We start from the raw sequence: 22,110 nt of genomic DNA on the forward strand, positions 1-22,110 counted from the left end.
TGTGGTATTTCTTAAGTTTTACAATATTTTCCAGGAAAACAAGGTGGTCAGTGCTTGTTGCTCAGTCAATAAACATTTTGAGGTAATATAGGTAACCACGTTTTGACTGTGACATATTTCACGTTTGAATTTCGTTTCACTCACGACTTACTGTATGTTTCTCAACTATTGTAGAGCAAAGCTCGGCATCAAAAATATAAAATAATTCTGTAATGTTTCTAGCGTTAAAAAAAAAACGTACAGAGATGAGAGATATACCAATCGACAGATCTCACTGCGATTAGCAAAATGATATGGCTAAGTGTAAATCTTCAGAAAATCGGGATTTTTTTTTTTTTTTACTTTTCTAAACCTAATTTGTATGGTAACCTCACCTTCTATATAGCTAAAACTGTTACTGAATACTCTCGTTAAGTTTTTCATTATGTCACTTGCAAGATAATAGCACTCTCACTATGATTAATTAGATATCCAGTGACAGATCTAAGTCGAAGCCGGGGGTCTAGGATCCCAGTTTTTTTTTTTTTTTTTTGAGTGACAAAAATAATTAAAGTGTTATTTATATTTTTTTCAAAGTTTATAGTACGTTTTTTTTTTTTTAGTTTTTATTGAAAAATTTTTGAAACCTTAGATCTTCTTAGTTCCTGTTAACGAAGTGTGTAAACAGATTTGTATAAACTCATGATATATCTATCATAGTCTGAGTTCTGGCTTGAGCCCCAGTATTTAACTTCTAGAATCACCATTGGAAATATCCCATAATAATTCTTAAACTTCAAATATTGCTGAACCATAATATTGTCCGAAGATAAGACACATATCAATTGATAGAACACATTAAGGTGTACAAATTGACATGATCCAAGGTAAATTCTGATGTGTAGTTTTTGAGAAATCGACGAGAAAAAAATATTTCATAGCTTTCTATGTCAACAACTATATATATAGAGTTCGTCGCTAATCTGATGTATTTCATAGTCTTTATTCTGCAAGAATACATAACGTATTAATTTATGTACTCTATGTGAAAATATGCATTGTTAACCAGTAGATTGTACGTATTGTTGATTCATTTCTCCTACGTGACACTCGTAACAGTGACATATAGTCATAACAATGATGCAGGAAATCCTAACAGTAATGTATACAACACTTGTAAGTAAATAACGTTTTTCTGTTTCACTTTGAATGTACAGTACTACTAAGTCTGATGTATAAGCAGTACTGACTGTGTTCGGTAGCCATGTGCAACAGTCCTCCGGGTCGGTCCCGGCCCGCTGAATCTTTTCATCCGCCCCGCAAGATTCGTTATTGAAAATGTGTCCTTTACTTAATCTCTGAATCTGAATTGAAAATTTTTCGTAGATAACTTGTCCATCTTGAAAATGTCCCCCGTGTTGCAATCCAACATATAGTGTAACACTGTACATAGGAAGACTAGTTTAGTCAAATCATAGAGCCAAGCTTCCCTCTAAAATGGTTTGTAAAAAGATTTTCTTTTTCTTTTTTTACTTTTCTTTAGTAAACATTTTGTTTATCGTAATATTTATTGTGTTCCTGTGATGTTAGTATACGATGAATAAATTTCTCTATTGAATGTAACTATTTAATTCTTGTGAAAAGTTATACATTTCTCGTACGGCCCTCGCAAGTCCTCTGTAATTGACCCACCCCATGTCCCAACTTAACGTGCCTACCTTAGGTTTCAACATCCATTCTCAATAATCAATGATCTTTACATACTTATTGTTTTTAAATAAAAAGTAAATAAATAGCTACTTCCTATACAACCTATGAAGGGCAAAATGGCGCACATTCAACTGAGTAGTGAGTGGTACTGTTATTACTGGTTTTCGATATATGGACAGGTTAAAGTTGCACTGGTGTAAATTAATTTTCTTTGTTTTCCATAACTTAACATAAAAGACTGTAATAAATTCGGGAACAAAAACGACAGGTTTTTTTTATTACTAGAACTTTTCCTGCCATCTACTGGCAGTTGAATAAAGCTCTGACTGACATTTTCTGTTAGCAGATTGCCTTATCTAGATCTGGTTTCTGTGCCTGTTTTTTCTTTATGAAAAACTGCCTTATAACACTGTCATTTTAACGCGTCCATATATGAGTGGTACTCAATAATTTAAGAAACTAATCAATTGCTTTATGGTTTTCAGTGTACACTAAAAATTATTAGATCTATCGGGAGTTGAACATAGGACTAAATTCATTAAGAGCATGTGCTTTAATCATTAATCGTTACATCAAATAAATTTTAATTATACATTTTGAGAAGAAAAGTCAATCATTATTTTTGGATGGTAAATCAAGTACCTGTATTCTTTAATATCTGAATACTTTTGTTCAATATACGACTGAAAACACCGGACATCCGTATAATATTCATAGACTCTATATTTATGGAAATTTAGTATACCCCTGATGTTTCAGTTTCTACGAACGAATGTCCAACTACATCTATTACGTTATAAGTGTTTGGAATTCAGGTTAACAATTCACAAGTTGTAACTATATTTTACTGTAGATCTATCACATGTTTAAACGTTAACGCAAATTTCCATTTTATGGATATTTTATCAATGCATATCTAAAGACATTGTCATGTTTTGTGGAAGACAAATTGTGTTCTGTAGATACAATTTGAATCTTCCGTGAACATATTAGTACTGACGCAGATAGCATACACCGTGTATAATGTTTCGGTTAATGAAAGAACTCTGGAAATGCCATTCTGGGACATTTAAGACAATACAACAATACTTCATACAGCACACATTTTAAAACCTCCACATGAAAATACATTCTTAAAATTTTTGAGTAATTTGAAAGTTTATGAAACGTTATCAACAAATTTGTGGCTAATTTTCTATATTCGATATTTGAATAAAATAATTTGTACATTTTTATGTTAAATATTTCTATATTTTGATATTTTCAATTTTTAACACTTTTTGATATTTCGGCATTTAATATTTTTTCGATGTTTTAATATATTGATCAGGTTTCGGTATTTTATCGCTAATCAATTTTCGATATTCAAACTCAATCAGATAGAGTAATCCTATTTGCATCACACAGAAATAACCTAGAGCTATAAGCAACCAAACTGTCTAAACTGTCGAAAGGGTTGCATAAAGTTAAGGCACAAATGATATCGGTATATTCTAGTTAAAGAACTAGTGCTAACAACTCCCAACTTAGAGGTAAATTTTCTCGTAATCCTATGAACGGATTATATTACAAAACAGCTCCATCGGATTCAGGATACTGGAATCAGTACGAAACGCACAATTAGAAATGTATTAAAACATTGGCATTTTTTACCAGTCACATTAGCTTTCTCTAATGTTTATATCGTGTTGTAATGTTTGAAACGAAGTTAAAAGGTTCTTGTGCTACTTGCAATGTATAAAAATATTATAGTACACCAATATACTATTATGTATAAGAATATTAAAATGTATTTATAAGGCAATATTATAGTTATAAATATTTTAATGTCTAACAAATATTGTAATTTGAGAAAACTAAAGCCATCTGTAAAATACGACTCTCGCTGTGCTGATAAAAAAACTATAACATGATCAAAGATGGTGATTTTTTTTTAAAAAAAATTAACATACATAACACTATAGTCCAACAACTTTTAAACTGTGGTTCGAGATTCTTCTAAATATATCGAGATGGTATGTTAGGACTTATTATTATTATTACTAAAATTCAAAATATTAAGTACTGTAACTTACATTAATAAACGGATTTTTAAAAATAACTTCTACCGTAATAACGAAAACATTAAAAGGAGAAGTAAGCATTTGAATAGAAGGGTATGTAAATTACAAGTTTTCTTATTTTATTCAAATTTGATTGATACAAATTCCCTCCAATATTTCCTAGCACCCATCTATTTTGCATCTGTAAACTTATGTACAAAATGTATACCCTGATTTGTTTTTGTTAATTTCATCTAGAAGTTATCAGAATTATTCTGGGTCACGAGAGGTGGTATGAATATAATAACATTTATACCAAATTTGTTATTGAAGTATATTGTGCAATGACTTGCACAACTTGAAACGTTGCTAAATGGACTGTATTATGTTCGTACAATCATTGTGTAATTTATAGATTTTAGATATGAATCATTTTAACACTAAAACAGTATTTGAGATCCAAGACCTCGGTGACTTAATGTTGACCACAAGACTCACGAAATTTCTCGTCTTGTCTCGAAATCGTCACATTTTCGTCTCGAAATCGACAATTGTCACATTTTTCTCATTTCTTGGACAACACTATCAGTAAGTCGACTACCTAACAATCCGTGCTCAGGTTTTATACTTGGTGGGGGCGTTCACCTTTGGTGCGACAGATTCGATTCCAGACCATATAAACTTATGGTGGACAATATGTACATTTTGATGGACAGCATGTATATGGTAGATTTTCTCTGAATTTTTTCATTTTTCCAACATTCTCATTCCACTAATTGGGAGGCACGGTGGCTTACCTCTGGTGTGTAGGGTTTTCTAAAGTACTCCCGTTTCCTTTCACATTGTCATTCCACCAAATTTTCTATCACCATTCATCTGCCTCAATCATCCGTCTTCCTTAGCGTAAAGAGCATAATCGTGGGACGTTAAACTCAAATATTTCATTTCATTCCTTTATCTTTGTAATGAATATACGCTTATATATATATATATATATATATATATATATATATATATATATATATATATATATAATATATGCAATATAAAAATGTTTTGACATAAATACGAAACGTTTTACAAGCTTCAAAATATTTTCCATTCTCCTGTTGTATATCATAGTTATCGTGCACATAGTACAACCTTCAGCAATGAACTAATAACAGTGTAATTTAATTTTTACTAGGCAAGCAGGCCTCGTCATGATAAGGGAGAAAAAAAAGTCGATTATGTATGTATAATCACCCTTCCTCCCCCTTATAAAATGTATCATTTACTTAAGCTGCTATTTAGTTATGGCTTGCTAATGGACTTTTTAACATATGTGTAAGCATATAAAGTCACGGAATCTGACATTGCTTTGAAATGCAAATGGCAGCCCTTGTTCTTGTTGTTTGCGTGTGTTAAAAAATAAAAAAAAAAACAAAGCGCCAACCTTTGGCTCCTGTTTTACTCGTCTACGCACAGTAGCTGTTTGGCAGGTTGTTTCAGCCTTCAGGGTTCAGACATGCTTCTCGTGTGGATCGAGAAACTCACGTGTCCAACGTTCCTTTTTATATTTTTTCTTTCTGTATTTATCGTGCATTTTGTTTTCATTTCTCTTTCTGCTTTTCCTTCCTTATGGTTTCAAGTTTTCAATCCGTATTTTCTTTCTTTCTTTCTCTTGCTCTCTGACTATATATATAATTGAGTTTAACATCCCGTTTAGCAGCAAGGCTATAGGAGACGTGAACCTACTGATTAACGTGAAATCAGAACATGAGCTGCCACCAGGAATCAAACCCGGGTCTCCCACGCAAAAGGCGCGTATGCGAACAACTTTGTCTGTCTGACTATATATATAGTCAGTGGCGTACGCAAGGGCGTTTCGGGGTATGCAAAAATACACATTTACCATATTACCATATGTATACAAACACACAAAATTATATGTACTTGAGAGCTTGAACCCACCTTTAACGGACTTCCGTGTACGCCACTGTTTATTAATTAAATATAGTCTGTGTATTAATTACATGAATTTCTTTGAGATCAATACATCTTACTTTATATATCACCTACTAGTAAATAAATTTTCTATTTTTGATAGTCGTTTATGAACAACTTTTTAAATATTGTTTAATTGATAAATTATTATTGACTTATTATTGCACACTCTTCATATTAATTAATGCATATTATATTATCTTCATTACACACTTAATTTTTTGACTATAAGCTCAATTCTTTTTATCTTAAATCTCTTGTTTCATTTTTTTTTTTTTAAAAACGAGTATCCAAACAGCAAAATATCAACCTTCATATTTGTAAAAATATCAGATTACACTATGCAACATTCATTTTGTCCTTGTCTTATAATAGTGATTTCCTGTATTATTACCTTGAAAGTAACTAGAAAAGGTGCATTTTTACCATGAAACTTCACTTCTGTAAGTAGTAGCATCGAAAATATGGAATTCGTCCTATAATAATTAATTTATATGCGCGTATTAAAATGTTTGATGCGTTAAGTTGCATTTAAATTTGATCAAAGAATGTGCCAACACTGAGAGATTCGCGATAGAATCAACATGCATCGGGCAGAGTGTTTTAAGGCTATTTGTAAGAATTTAAAGGTATGTGTATATACAGGGTGGCCCAAAAGTAGGCATACTCTCCTGCATTGATCAAGTATAACATTCTAGTTTATGGATGTACTTGCTTCGACTCTTCTGAGCTTATGTTGTAACATTAAGAAAAAAATAATAAGTCTACCTGATGGATAACAATAAGAAATAATATAAAATGCAATGAGCTGATCAGTACGGTACTATATAGGTACTTTTGCGTCACCTTGTATATTTATAACCTTGGAATATCCTGTTATATTGCAATTATATCACAGCATGCCTTTCTTATTAAACATTGCAGATATGAACTAATAATAGAGAACCCTACTATCCTAACCAAACAGATTTTAATGATCTTATTCGAAGTCTGAGTAAAAATGGTGGGTAAAATAATGGAACATAGTTGATAAATCAGTAAACGCAACAGCTCAAAGGAGATAGCACAGTTTTTTTAAAATGAAGGCTGGATTGTGCTTATAAGTATTCATGCTTTACAGATACTCTGCATTCTGAAAGAGTGGCGTATGTTTATAGACAGCTCGTCTAGAAGTCTCAGGGCTGTGCATCTGCACAGTGGGAATAAGCACCTCTTTATTCTTATGACTCATTCTGTCTCTATGAAGGAAGATTTTAACAGCTTCAAGACCTTATTGGACAATTTAGAATATACAAAATATGGATTGCAAGTAATAGGGAACTTAAAAATTATTGCCTTACTCATGGGTTTGCAGGTCGGTTTCACCAAATTCTCGTGTTATCTTTGTTTGTGAGACAGTAGTGACAAGGAGGCTCACTACCGGAGGAAGTACTGGCCACAACGGGAGGAGTACATTGTTAAGATACATAACGTAAAATACGAGTCACTTGTTGACCCTAAAATTGTATTGTTACCATCTCTACACATTAAACTTGGCATTATCAAGCAATCTGTGAAAGCATTGCATAGAGATTCTGACACATTCAAGTTTTTACAAGACAAGTTTCCGCAGCTATCTCATGTTAAGATGGAGGCTGGAGTGTAAAAGTGATGATAATAATCTAGTTCACTGAGTTCTCCACGTTGCTAACTGAGATTGAAAAAGAAGCCTGGAGCAGTTGTGTGGCAGTCGTTCAGTGTTTCTTAGGATATTACAGAGCTGAAAATTATGTGGAACTTACGAACATGGTGACAAACTATGGCGAAACGGGTTGTAGGATGTCACTTAAGTCACATGTTCTTGCCTCTCATCTGGACCGTTTTAAGGAAAATATGGGTACAGAGGAGCACGGTGAGCGCTTTCACTAAGACATTATGACTTCCAAACGCGGTTATCGAGGACAGTATGACGAACATGATGAGGAGTTACATCTGGAGGCTAATTCTTGAAAATGATGATTCGCATCAACGAAAATGTAGGAAAAGGACACATTTCAAAGGGTATATACAGGTGCACATAGATATCTGTCATGATCGCACAAAGGGGGCAAAGAGGGGCCCGGGAGTTGATGCATAAGTAATATAGCAAACCATGTATATTAAATACCAGAAATATCACACATAATATAGCAACCATAGGGATGGCCCCCTAAAAAATTTCTTCGGGCGCCCCTGATATCTATGTATCCAAGTTATGTATTTAAGCAGCCTACTCTTTTGATTTTATAATAGGGGTGTTGAGAAACATACTACCAAACTTCTTAAATTAATTTAAATGCAAAGTCTAATACATTTCATAGCGTTAGTTGTTTTTGCAAACAAATCGATGTTAAACTTGCAAAAGCGAAGTTCCATGAGAATTATGCACATTTTTGTAAATGTTCAATGAATATGACTAAGGAATAAACAATAGCAACCGAAGGACAAAAAAAAAAAAAAAAAAAAAGGTTTTAAAAGTGTTGCATAGTGTTATCTTCAAAGCATTTTTTGCCAAACACTCATGAAATCTGTAGTGACATGTTCCTCCATACAAGCTCGCAGAGTCCATCTGAAAACCTAGAATTACTGGGTGGGTCAGAGTAGCACATGGCTGGATTACAAAGTCTACGCAGTGGTGGTAGAGTGCGTGCTCACTTTTGTGTAAGAAGTTACTAGTTCGATCCTAAGTCATGTAAGTTTGTGATGGAGAACATAGATCTGTGTGTTTTTCTTGGGACTCTCCCGTCCCCTCCCACATTATTGTGTCATCATTCATTTTTCATTAATCACCCGTTTCTAGGGATGCGCACGAGACGAGTCGAGACAGAATTTTCCTGACAAAATTCGAGTCGAGGCACGGCTCTTCCAATAGAAAAATATATATTTTTCGAGTCGAGACACCACTTTTACAACACATTTTCGAGTCGAGACAGCCATAAATCTTGTCTCGTGCGCATCCCTATACGTTTCCTTTGACCTAAAGAGCTTAACTTTCGGACATAAAACTGTTGCTTTAATTTTGTTTCATTTTTTTAAAAAGATATACCAAAATTTACGTTCCAAGTTCTTTGTACATATCTCAATCGTTTAACGCCATTGAATACAATTGCGGTGTAGGTAATAATTTCGAATTTAACTTGAGCGTGATATGTAAATTAAATGCCAATAGCATAAAGTAAATTAAAGAATGTTAATATTTACTATCTAAACCTGAGCTATTTACACAACTCACAGTTCTAATATGAGTGTGAATCTTCTTCCCACTTCTCACTATATCTGTGCAAAACACTTTAGTAAAGGACAGGAAGACAGTAGACAAACATATACATGTAGTATTTAATACATAGAATGTTGGGGGAGTTTGTGGCAAACTTGGTTATGTAATAGATGATACCAAATGCAAATATTTTTTTCTTATTATTCCATATCCGTGTGGGTCCACAAGCCTTCGAAGTTGCCTGCTTGCAATAGGTTTTGTCATTCAGATTAAAACAAAGCGCCTCAAATGTCCATCAACCCGCGATACGTAGCTTCCCTATTGGTTGCCTTTGACAAGGGTATAATTGCAATATTAAACTAATAGAGGCAAAATGACGCCTAAAATATGGAATAAATGCGAGTTTTTTTTTTTTTTTTTTTTGAAAATTTAAATGAGAACTGGCAAACCCACACAAAATTTGGAATTGACGGCACGTTTCTAGCACTTGTGGTTTTCGAGTTCTCATTGACGAAAGGATTGAACACAAACATATAAACTTTTCTAGCATTTTAGTATATAGATGGATTTATTTTATTTAAGAAAAATTTAGATGTATTTCTGTTCTAATGTTATCTGTTTCTTACTCTAGTTGGGTTACTCTCTCGGTTAACTGTGACAGCACATGTCAATCTTATTTCAACGTTGCCCTAAGACGTCTTCAATCCTGCGGCGAGGATCACCAACATTTTATAACGAAACTCGTTATACACATGTCCTCAGTCATAATTATAGCTAGATTAAGTTACTAAAATCACATAAAACAGTTTATGCTACGTTTAGCTTTCCGGGTTTTTATTGTGGCAAACACTTATTGAAATAAATACACACCTTTATGATTATGCGTACATCCCCTTTTATGATGGTTCCTGAATTATATCGTTTATTTACAAAACGTTGCTATGACAACGTAAAGACAAAAACTCATCACAAATCATCAGATTAGAATCAATTTTGGTTCTTTTTCCTTTTTCATATTTTCTTCTTCTTCTTCAAAAACTGGTTAGTCATATTTTAAAATCATACATTGCCAATAAATATAAGAAAAGATATTTAAAATTACACTGAAAATACAAGATGTCGTTACAGCCTTTTAGACCACAAACGGAGAAAGACCTTGTGTTTTAGATTAATATAATTATCGTTAGTAAGTCTTATGTCGTCATCACTGGCATATTCCGCTAACTTCTTAGTTTCGACATTAAATATTAGTCTCTTTAATATCGTTCGTCGATTGCAATCTTTTTCTTATCCTCCCTCTTTTCAGTTCCCACAGTAAGACATTTTCTTCTCAACCAACATTCTAATCATTTATTTTTTCTTTCCTGGACTATTTCTGGCGTCGTTTTCATTATCCAGCTTTCGACTTTTCATAAACTAGTAAAAACATTTTCTTTTCAACTAACATTCTAATACATTATTTTTTTAAGTATTCTCCATTATCTGTGGCATAGTCCTGACTCCCCAGCTTTCCTCATTGCCTATTCATTCTACTCAGATCAATTTCTCCATTCTTCTCCATATCCCTATTTCGGACTGTTCCAGTCGTTTGTCATAAAAGTTTCATAATGTTCATTTTTAACTCCGTACAAACAACATTATAAGTGAAATATTGATTAGCCTTTTCCAACTACTAAACAAAACACTCAGAAAATACGATACATTTTCTTCTTCCTACATAAAAATTTCTTCCGTTAATACTTATGCTTGCTTTGATTTGGGCTTCATATTTCACGTCTTCCACTAACGCAGGCTTTCAAAATACAATGTTCTCCTTCATGACTATGGTTAGCGGAGATATCTTTGGCGCGGGGTCCCAGGTTCGATTCCCAGTGGAAGCTCATATGGTTCGGATACACGTTAGATCTAGGTCCAGGTCTTACATAGACTCCCTGATAAAAGGACTACTGAACTTCAAAACTCAAAATTCGAGCGAAGCTGCTAGATTTTCTCTAATATTCCTTCAGTAATTCTCGCATTTGCTATAAAGGACATTCTTTGTGCACGATAGATTTCTGCGAGGCTGATTCGACAATGATAATGTTAGTAACCGCTTCTGTTATGTTATACAACCTTAAGAAATGTATGTACACAAATAGGTTTATATATTTTGTCGTCGCTTACTACCTCTATGAAAGAAGTAGTTTTTCCGTGATAAAACATATTTCACATTTTAAGCTTACAAGTTAGTACTTCTATGGGAGTAGTAGTCTTTCAGTGATTATTCCTTCGTGGTTCAACCTATTTCATATTTTACTCCTCCGTGCTCGTGGGTTTTGTCGGGGTTCTCCCATTTCCTCCCACTTTCTTCATTCCACCATTTCACTCATCTCTCATCGTCACCGTCTCCTTTAGCCTAACCGGCCGCGGCATAACCGTGGGACGTAAAACTTAGAGATTTCATTTCATTTCATTTTACTCCTCCTTTCAAACTTTGCCACAAATAGTGTTGACCGTCATGCAAAATTTGGTCAAAATCCGTCAAGTGGTTCAAAAATAGAAATATCAGGAATATGTTACATTTCTCAAGGATAATACAACTTCGCTCAATTTTAGATGTAATTGAAAAAGAGGAAGATAAACTGGTTGGGGCATTGGCTGGAAAGGAACTGTATCTTGAGGGACGCACAAGAAGGTATCGTGGCAGGAAAAGAGGGAGAGGTTAGGAAGGCCACAGTTGATGGACAGTATTAAAACAGAAATGAAGTCGAAGAAGTTAGTTGAAGACCTTGGTGCATGAGGGATTCTCAATTTGCAGCAAGAAGTTTGCTAATAATAGAAGAATATCCATGATAATGATAATCAATAATATTAAGAACAGAAAATTAGTTTACCTGCTGTACTTTGCCTTGTACTTCTGTCGTTGATATAGACCTTATTTATACAGATCACCATTTCTTTCATCTTCTTTCAGGTCTATTTTCATTTCATATTCTTCACATTTTTTTGCACTTTTTTATTGTAATTATTTTATTAGGTTACATTTCTGTTTGTTTGATTGTTTGTTAAGTTCAAATCTTGCAACTTAAATTTAATTCACTTCCATACTAATCAGGGCTCTGGAATTTTTTACATAGAGTAAACCCGATTACAATATGATACTTTCAGTTTTTTTTTTGCTTTAGTTTATCGTTTTTATTGTAAAATTAATTAAATTATTACACATGTATTTATATTTCGTAATATGCATATAGGCAATGTCTGTTAATTTAGCATTAACTGAACAGATGGCAGCAGAGTATTTCAGTACTGATTCGAGACCTTTATGCGACGCTTTTAGTCAGAAAGTTGAAAGCTCTTGCCAAAATTTTGAATAAATTCCTGTAAGTCTTTTAAAATGTTCTTTCCTAATAATAAAATAATATGTGTGTCTATGTATCTATCTGTCTGTCATCAGGATTTCACATAGAAAGAAGTGACTTAAAGTCACCGAATTCGGTACACGGACGGATCTTCACAAGATGTAATCGTCTACGAAGACCTTTATTCGAATTTCAGCATGGGGGGATTACGGTGGGTTCAAAATGATTGCATAAAAGGATATTATAAATACGCAGGACGCCGGATATTAGTGTCAAATTAATAATTTTCGGGGTCGAGGAGATGAATTGTAACATTCCCGACGCTGTTGAAAGTCCAACTCATCCTCCCCGTGCGAGGAACGGGTATTTCAGATAGTAGAAAATAAAATATGTAACGCTCACAGAGTGAAATCATGTAGTATATTCAATTACGGAAGTTAGGAGTAAAAAAATGTGATTGCAGAATATTGAATAAAGCCTTTAAAAAATACTAAGAAAATGACAGCCAAAGCAAAGCTTTTAAAAGTAATGATCAATGCCCTAAAAATGAGTAAATAATTGTTTTGGTAGGGTAAAGAGAAGAAATCGGACTAAGCCTAAAAGGATTGGATATTGTTTTATGCGATGTGATTATCACATATCCACAATTAGAATTCTATGTTGGTCAGTAATAAAAATATAATTCAAACATTAAATTATGCGCAATGTTTTTAGTCTGTTTCATTTCTGTTTACTCTACCACTAAAAAGGTGAATATATATAGTGCAGTTTATAAAATATTTGTTTCTAAAAGTTTTTCTTAAATGGCTATTTAAAACCTTCTGTCAAGGTTGGTGAATATTATAAAAGAATTGTTTCTAAAAGTTTTTCTTAAATGGTTATTTAAAACCTTCTGTCAAGATTGGTGAATACCAGCACCATCTAGATTTCTCAGGATATTAATTTAAGTAAAGGGAGTATTCTTCTATTTTCTATTATAAATAAAGGGATTTCAATGGCTTTATTTTACTGTTTCCTTATTCAAGTTTATTGAAATGTTACTTGCTTCGTAAATATGTATTGTTCAGTTAAATGTATTGTAAAAGTATTATTGATCTATGAATACTAGTTGTTCCGGCCGTCTTCGGTCCGCTGTATACTATAGGGTAAAACTGAAAGTTCTAATGGTTTAATATTTAACAAATTTAATTAATTTATTTTTGAGTTTGTTCAACAACTACCCAATCTCCATGCAAGTATTTAATAAATTCGTTATATAGGAGAAAGCGTCTGGCAAGTAAATGATAGCACGCGTAGCGACATCTATTAGCGTGATACAAAAACTGAGACGTTTGCCGTTTATTATTAGTACTGTTAAAATTATAGGACTGAAATGAAATCTTCTCAAAGCATTTAAATAATTTTCTAGAAGGCAGAAAAAAATCTAAACCATTAACATTTTTGTTGTATTTGTGTGTGACTTTCGCTCATGTTTTCCCTTATCGAACAACTTCAAACGATATCTCTTGTTTGGGGATGAAATCAGGGGGTAAAAGTGAGGACAAAGGCGAGGGACCTCGATCTCCCACTTCCAAAAATACCTATGGCGTCCCTCCACTTCCTAAAAAATTACAATGGGCAAAAATAGGCACGGGGAACGGCGTGACGTCATGCCCTCCCTACTTTTTCAGATCCACTTTTACCACTGGATGAAATATATAGAGTCATACTGCTAATCCTGAAATTTTTCCATGGAAAGTTGAGTTCATATTTTTTTAAAGTAAATAACTAAATTAATTAATTTAATTAAATAAAATTAAATAATAAGTACTGGGTTATAGAAGGCAGAGAAATATTCAACTATAAAGAGTAAACTATATAATTTGTATTAAAAATATACTGTAGAAATCTGCATTATGTACGCATTATAGTAACAAAAACCTGATTTTTTAATTCATTTCATTTCATTACATTTTGCTAGCTCATTTCTAGACCAACACAAGAATCACTCTAACACACATAAACACAGAAAATTTCACAGATTCTTGAACGTAGAGGGAGAGTAAGGGGGACACCATAAGCATAAAGATTATGTGGCTTTAATCTTGAAAGCCACGACTTCACTCATCCCAAAAAGGATTCCTCCAACCCCCATTCAACCAACTAAAGTAAGGAGATAAGTAAGTAGTCTGTGTGTATGAAACCGCACAATTACGATAATAGCTCCAACCAATCCTGTTGGGCAAAAGCTAACCCCATCCCCCCCGCCCTTCTCTTCCAAAACCAGCTCTTTCTCTTGCGCTGCAGACACACTTACTTAAGTGAATTGTTGTCATTCTATTTGAAACGCATTTACCCTAATTCGGTGCCAAAAATTGAATCACCTTCAACAAAGTTTAAACTTTACTAGCACTAGTAGCAATAGTGGTTGTAGTATTATTAAATGTGAGTGGCTCCGTAGTCGGAGAGGGGGTGAAATGAAAAGAGGAAGATTCCCTCTATGTGAATGTATCCGTGTGTGTGTGTGTCTTTATTGCGCCATTAAACTTTGAGTGAGTCCGCTGCACTATGGGTGGCTAATGAAGAGTCGAATGTGCCTGCTTGTGTGCAGCTGAGGTCTGCACTCATCTTCTTCTCTTTTTTCTTGCTTCCCAGAATTCTCCCAGAAAACTTAATCTTCTTAATTGTCCGATAAAGGACGAAGGGGATTTTTTGGCACAAAGACGAGGAGAAGAAGGGAATAAACGGAGAGAGAGAGAGAGAGAGACTGGCTGATGTGATCTGATCATCGTCAAAACCACATGAGATAAAGAAGAACACAAAAGGAAAGAGGAGACAATGTGCGAAAAGTTATTGTTAACCAGATGCGCCAGTATTTTTTTAATGTACTTTACACAGGGTTTCCTTATATTTCACCAGTTTCCATTGTCTTGTCCCCTCCTCGCCAATATTTCACAAACCGTTCAATCGTATATGCATAGTGTATGTATTCTTTTGAATTATATGCTTCTTTCAGCTCGATATGAAAGTTTTATTTTTTTAAAAAAAAATTGCCAACAGAACACTTCCGTGTGGTACTCCTAAGTATGTCTTGTTATTCGCTCTCTCAGAAAGCTATTTGATTATCTCCGTGGACGGTAAGGCTATAAGTCTTTTGGCATTAGTAGTTATTTAATTCTCGATTGACTGGAGTATCAGTGGCTGATTGACGTAAATAATACGTTCTGTTGCGGTTCGTGACAAACGTTTTTCAAGAATAATACGTTGAAGAAAAATTGATCTGGTTAAGGATTTTAAAACTGTTACATTTGTAATTAAGTAAGTATATAATAAACAGAAAGTAATCAAAGAATAAACGTATATTAATATTTCAAAAATGGTGGTTCCATGACCACAATTACCAAGATGTGATTGAGTTATTTGTGCGGGTGTTTTCGCGAAATAACGAAAAACTAGCTGATCCTGTGCTTCTTACACAGCACATCATTCACATATGAGCATGCATCTCCTTGTGATTCCTCACAACATCTGCACATGTCTCTTTACAGACACAAGTGAAGGACGTCTTGTTAAAAATCAGCAAGGGGTATCATAAAGGGGAGACTTTTTGATCAGTGTTTTCTTTCTTCTTGTGTGCAGTATGTAATAAGCAAATACATTACATACACAATTAATTATAATGTCATTGATACATGGTGTTCATTGGGCAAAACACTCTTAACAATAAAGATACATCTTAGACTGGAGGGATGGTTATCCTTCGTTGGCCATGAAACAAATGCCGGAGAGAGATACTAACCCCGTATACAAATGTATGGTGATGGAATATATAACTCGTAGGATATGATGCTTTACTTTTTAAAATTTCAATACTTTCAGTGTATCTCTAAAAATGTAATGAAGAAATAACATTCATTTTTAAAAACATATTCAAATAGAACTGAACAATCTACACAAAATTTGCAATCCATCAGTGAAAATGGCATCTTTCTAGAGCCTGTGGTTTCCGAGATATCATTGTCAAAGAATTGGTCAAAAAAAAAAAAAAAAAATCACAAACATATAAACCTAGAATTTTAATATATAGATGTGTTTTTCTTTTAAAAAAACGACGAGTATAAAGCATTTTAAAAGAGTGTATTAATTCTGAATTTGATAAATAACCATCCAACAACATTAGTGATGTAATATGTTCTTCTGTGCTTAAAAGATGTAATTTGTGCACTGAAAATAATGAAGGATATTGTGAAAGGTTGGCCATAAAGAATATCAGAAGATACCTTCAACCATCAACAAGCCACCACATGGTTAGGATATTACATTACAATATCTTGAACATATGATTTACATAACCTAACTTAATGTTTCGTTGCAAATTTTTGTAGTAAATCTCATAGTTTTGAAGTCAATAAATAATTCGTTTCAAATCCTTTCTGTCAAGTGACGTAAGGGTCATCCTGTATATATAAGAATTTACTTTTCCCTTTAACAAATACATAAACATGTCTTCAATTATCAACTAATGTATCAAGTATTTTAAATCGCTTCAGCTTAACAACTTTCAAAATTTAAACTTCAATTAAAAAAAAAAAAAAAAAAACATGAAGTTTCACTTACACCATTCCTTGACTGTTTATTTTACTTGTAGTCACTTAATTTCTCTCCACATACTTGTTTTACCATATACACACATATAACGCGCGACCACGTGCATATATGCTACCTACTTTTTGTCTTTAATGGTAGTTCATCTCTCGCACCTGCCGCTTCAGTATATACATATATGTTTCCTGTCCGTTAGTGGGTAACTAAAAAGTTAAATTAGAAATAGACGAAAAAAAGAAGAAAGAAAACGGTGCTATATCATAGCGAGTCATCTTTTAACAACCAGTACGGGACTCTTGTCATTTGGTGATAGCTCTTTAAGTGTTTCCTCCACTATTTCAATGACAAGAAAACTCCATTACATATATCTCTGACGTAATTAAAAGTTGTCTTTTGTTTTTTAGTATTCGTTCAGCCATGCTCTTTTTTTTAAATCCAGTGTTGAAATTACTGGTTTCTCTCCCTCTCGTTTTCTGTAGACTTTTTTCTTTAAAAAAAAAAAAAACAGATATGTATTACTGTCTATAGAAGTAAAAGCAAGTACTTACTTAGTTATAAAGAACTTTTAAGCAGATGGTTGTGATACATGCTATATTTTCTTTTTCTTTTTCGAACAAATTACGTTCTTTGTTACAAGTTACTGGATCACTTTATTTATCAGCATTTATACTATTCATTACGTGGATGTACGTGGATGCTGTAATAGAATATTTTTGTCTGGTATGTTTGTAACACAAAGATTAATGTTTTTGACATTATTAATAACGAATAACGTTGCTATCTTCAACATTATTGTGAAGTTGAATATTATTAACGTTAAAAAAGATTCTTAGTATATACATACATCTTTCGTCCTACATTCTGAATATTTTAACGTTTCTACAACTCTAACGATATATAGGCTTAGCAGACGTCTTCTTTTACCCAAACATGTCACTTTTTTTAGAGAAAATAAGTGTCCGGAAGAATTGTCTCCCATAATAAAACTGTCAGAGTTTTCAATAAATAGTTCATTTCGATTCTTGCAAATATTTGTATCTATTAACCACAAAGGAAGTGTGTGTAATAGTTATGGTCGGCTCTACCGTATGTGCAACATGTGTGCTCTGGCTGCAAAAGTGGAATAAAGTATACAGCATTGAAATATATGTAAGATGTTATTATTATTTAAAATAAATATTTATAGTTCAAGCTTAATTCCTGACGAATATACAGTAACTTTATACGTTGTCACTGACGCTATAACTCTTCTCATTAACACTCCCTCGTGGCTATATTGATGGCGTACGCGCCTATGGAGTGAAATACTCAGATTTGATATCCTATGGTATCTAATGTGGTTCGGATCCCGCGTTAAGCAATAGCTCCACGTCTCATATATGTTCTCACGATAAACTCCAAAACAATCGGTTAATAAATCTTTTGTTAATTACGTATTGTTATTATTAGGTGAATTCAATTATTATGATTGGGTATCGTACTTAAAACCATGGTTGCTATGATATGTTCCTTCTAGGAAAGAGGAAGTAGGGCAAATACCACTACTGTACGGAGGGACAAATTGCTTACAGCCGGCTCTGGTAATAGTCGAACGCGGCTCGGAACACATACGTCTGTTAGTGCTGCGTTAGGAAAAAGACTACTATCATTTGCCCAGGACTAGCATCAGAAGATGCGTACAACAATGGTAACAGTACAATATCAAAAATTTTTGATTGTTCTAGAAAGAACGTAATATATGTTAGGGAACCGTCGAGTTAACATTTTCAGTACCTTCAATAATCAATTCAAGAGGAGAAAAATTCATTTGTGTGTACGATTCGTCCCGTTGGAAATTAATAATTATGATTATGATTTTTTTTTTTTTTTTACAAAAATTCCAATTAAGATTAATTTGACTTGTGCTTCTTTTATTTCTGGTTTTACTTTCTTAGCCATATTTATTAGTTCGGGTTGAAATTGGTCTAAAGTATAGATGCAAGAGCTCGGGTAGGGGTGGGGGTGGGGAGACAGGCTTTCAGAAACGAAGTTTTGCCACGGCTTTTTTGTTTGGGATTTATTTAAAGATTTCGACTTAATGATTTCCACCTGTTTTTCCATTATAACCTGACATAACATTTAATATTGCATTCTGAAGAAAAAAAAACACGAAAAATTCAAAAATCCAAGAAAAATCGGTTACTCGATAGGGAAGGGAAAAGGTAAATCAGTGGACGCGGTGTGTTTTCTAACTCCAACGTATTTTTTGTAGAGCTTTAAATAGTAATTTTCAATGTCAAAAGTGTTTTAGTAAATATTTTAATATTGTTAATAATAATTGTTTTGAAAAAGCTAATAATTAGTTTCCGTGGATCAATATAATTGTTTACAATTTATGCATAAAATAAAAGTTCAGTTACTAACGTTTTATGAGCCACAGACACATTTTATGAAGGAGATCACATGGAACATGAGAGCCTGAAGGGGAGGGCAGAATGGGGCCCGCTCCCCCTGGCTCACGAAAATGTATACGTAGTATAGCAACCATGGAAATGAGCCCCCCTAGAAAATTTTCTTCGGACGCCCCTGCGGAACAAGTATATCTATCTATTGTATATACGTAGCATTTATTGAAGTCGTTAAAATTCTAGGGGTAAACAGTTAAAAGCGATACATAAGTTTTCCTATTTCAAACACATTGACATGATAAAGAATACAGAAAGAAGTAATTAACATCATTCTTAAAACTGTCATTAATATATTTAATTTTGTAAACTGAACTTACACTGTTCTAAGTTCTAATAGGATATCTGAAGTTGGGGAATATTATTTCCCAACAGAGGACGAAATGTAAGCGAAATTATATACCAAAACCGAAGTGGTACTGTATCTGTTTCTTGCTTTATGATACCATTTTCTCATCTGCCGGTTTGAATTTAGGCAAACCGTAAAACATATGACAAAACGTATAACTTACAGGCACTGTATTAGGTGCTTAGGCAACCAACCAAACAGTAAAGATAAGGTCGGTTGCATAAGTTATACTTCCTGGCATGAGAAAAAAACATCAATAAAGCAACCTTTGAGCCTTTGACGGAACCCAGGATTTACAAGTAGTGAGAGTTGTAAATGTACATTTTAAATTGTAGAAGCCACTAAAGGAAATCAAAGGTAGTGCTTGAATAAGAAAGTCACGGAGAGACAAAGAAGCGAAAATTGCCGTTTTTTCCTAAAAAATCCTGCTTTTATGAGAAAACCTTCATTCCAAAAGAAAGCTAGCTTTTTTACTCTCTAGTCAAAACGTAGAGGATGGATCTATCTCAACTTAAGCAACATATTCCGCGTTAACTTTCGTATTTAAAAAAATCCGATTTAATGAAAACTATTTCTTTGATATTTAAGAACATTTAGTTGGGGTAAAAATTGGTCAGGAGTAGTGTAATGAATTGAGTGAAGTATTCCCCAGAATAAAGATGTATGGAACATTTTGGCCCATTCTGAATTACCAGTGGAATCATGTTATATAGAACATGAGTGACCTATTCTGAAAGAATCGTTTCTCTATTGATCGAAATATGGCTGTAGTTACACTCGAAACTTAGAGCGGAGGATTGCTGAATATGAGAGTTTACTTCAGTTTTCGTAGTTTTTCTTGTTGCACTGAAAAGTGCCGTATAACGTTATTCGGGGGAATGCTTAATTTATCCTCAACTTAAATAATTAAACTTTACTCTCTGCTACATTTCATGCATTATTGGAAAGTATGAAGTGTCCAAATGCGTATTTCCTAACAGTCTTAACAGAAAAATATGTACCAGGTATTACTCCATCTGGTTTAATGAGATTATGGACACTGAGAAAAAATGTATGTGGCGTACGTAAAATCGTATGTTACATTTGTAAATCTTGTAGTTTTTGGACAACGTACAGCAAAAGTATAACTGAAACCGCATGTTTTATAATGCTTTCTGTAAAAGTGTTCCATCTGTACGTACTTTCCGTATGAAACAATATAGGTGGTCAGGATCTCACATTTAAATGGACGTATATAATATATAGCTGACGAAGGTAACATACATATGTATGTAATATAAGGAAGACTGTTAGATATCAGACATCCTGCAACGGCATGATGTAACATCTAAGAGCAGTGCCTATGTAGCATACGGATAACGTATGCTCCGTACTGATTTCTGTAGTAAGCAAGAGGATTCCATTTATTTGTACAATATACCGCTGTCCGGAGAATAGATTTTTTTCAGGGCATGAGATTACGGCTGACCACACTGGAAATTATGCTTCACTGACTGGCTTGAATACAAACTTAAATTCGTTTAAGAAAACAGAAATCTTGGCAAACAGAAAATATTACTTCTTAATCGTACAACTGAGTATTCATAGACTATCTATTACTATTATTATTATTATTATTATTATTATTATTATTATTATTATTATTATTATTATTATTATTATTATTATTATTATTTTAAACCAGTATGTTAAGTTTCTACGAAGTCATACAATGGTAATCCGGATGAATATTTCATAATACATTCTGAACGTTTGTATGACATAAATAATGGGTTGATGAGGTAAAGGACCAATTCCACATCGACCATGTTAATCTTCTGTCCAATTTTCATTCTTCATTTATTTTTTCTTTTTAAAAAATCAATATCAGAAGGACAGTATAATCGAAGGCGGTCGATAGACCTCATCCAATCTTGGTTTCGACTTATATCTTCCGAGTTATTTCCCACTTAGTTCAAAACCGAAGTTTGATAGTCAATAACTCAAGAATCAGATGCCTACACACCACGGTATTCCATATGCACACTAAGCTTGTTAAGGTCTACTAATATTTTAAATTTGTCAAGTGGACACCTTTAATTACCGAATAATTGGCCACCAAATTTCGAGTTTGGATTTAACAGATCTGTTACTGGAAGTAAGCTCAGTGTGCATTTATTTATAATCAAGATTTGTGTTGGCAAAAGTGTTTACATTTGTAAAATTTTCGTAGAACTTCGTTGTTATTTAATTTTACGGGAGTACTAGTAACAGAATAGTTAATACAACTATCAGTTATTTAATAATCATTATTACAAAATCTAGATTTTCTTACAAATCCTGGAGAATATTCCGTGCGGACATACGTAGACCAACTATAAAAGCTTCTTAAAACGCCACGTAATTTAGTTTTGGAACTATAATTGAACCTGCTTTCTTCTTTTTTTCTTTAATATTACTT

At 33.4% G+C, this 22,110-nt stretch overlaps 1 protein-coding gene across 2 annotated transcripts in view; it reads right to left on the bottom strand.

Annotated features, from left to right (window-relative positions):
* The window catches only part of C15 (homeobox protein C15), a 189,826-nt gene that overhangs the window by 57,394 nt on the left and 110,322 nt on the right, over positions 1 to 22,110 (bottom strand). The window lies entirely within an intron of this gene.

The sequence above is a fragment of the Thermobia domestica genome, chromosome 12 (assembly GCF_964235325.1).
Source record: "Thermobia domestica chromosome 12, izTheDome1.hap1.1, whole genome shotgun sequence".
Lineage (NCBI taxonomy): Eukaryota > Metazoa > Arthropoda > Insecta > Zygentoma > Lepismatidae > Thermobia > Thermobia domestica.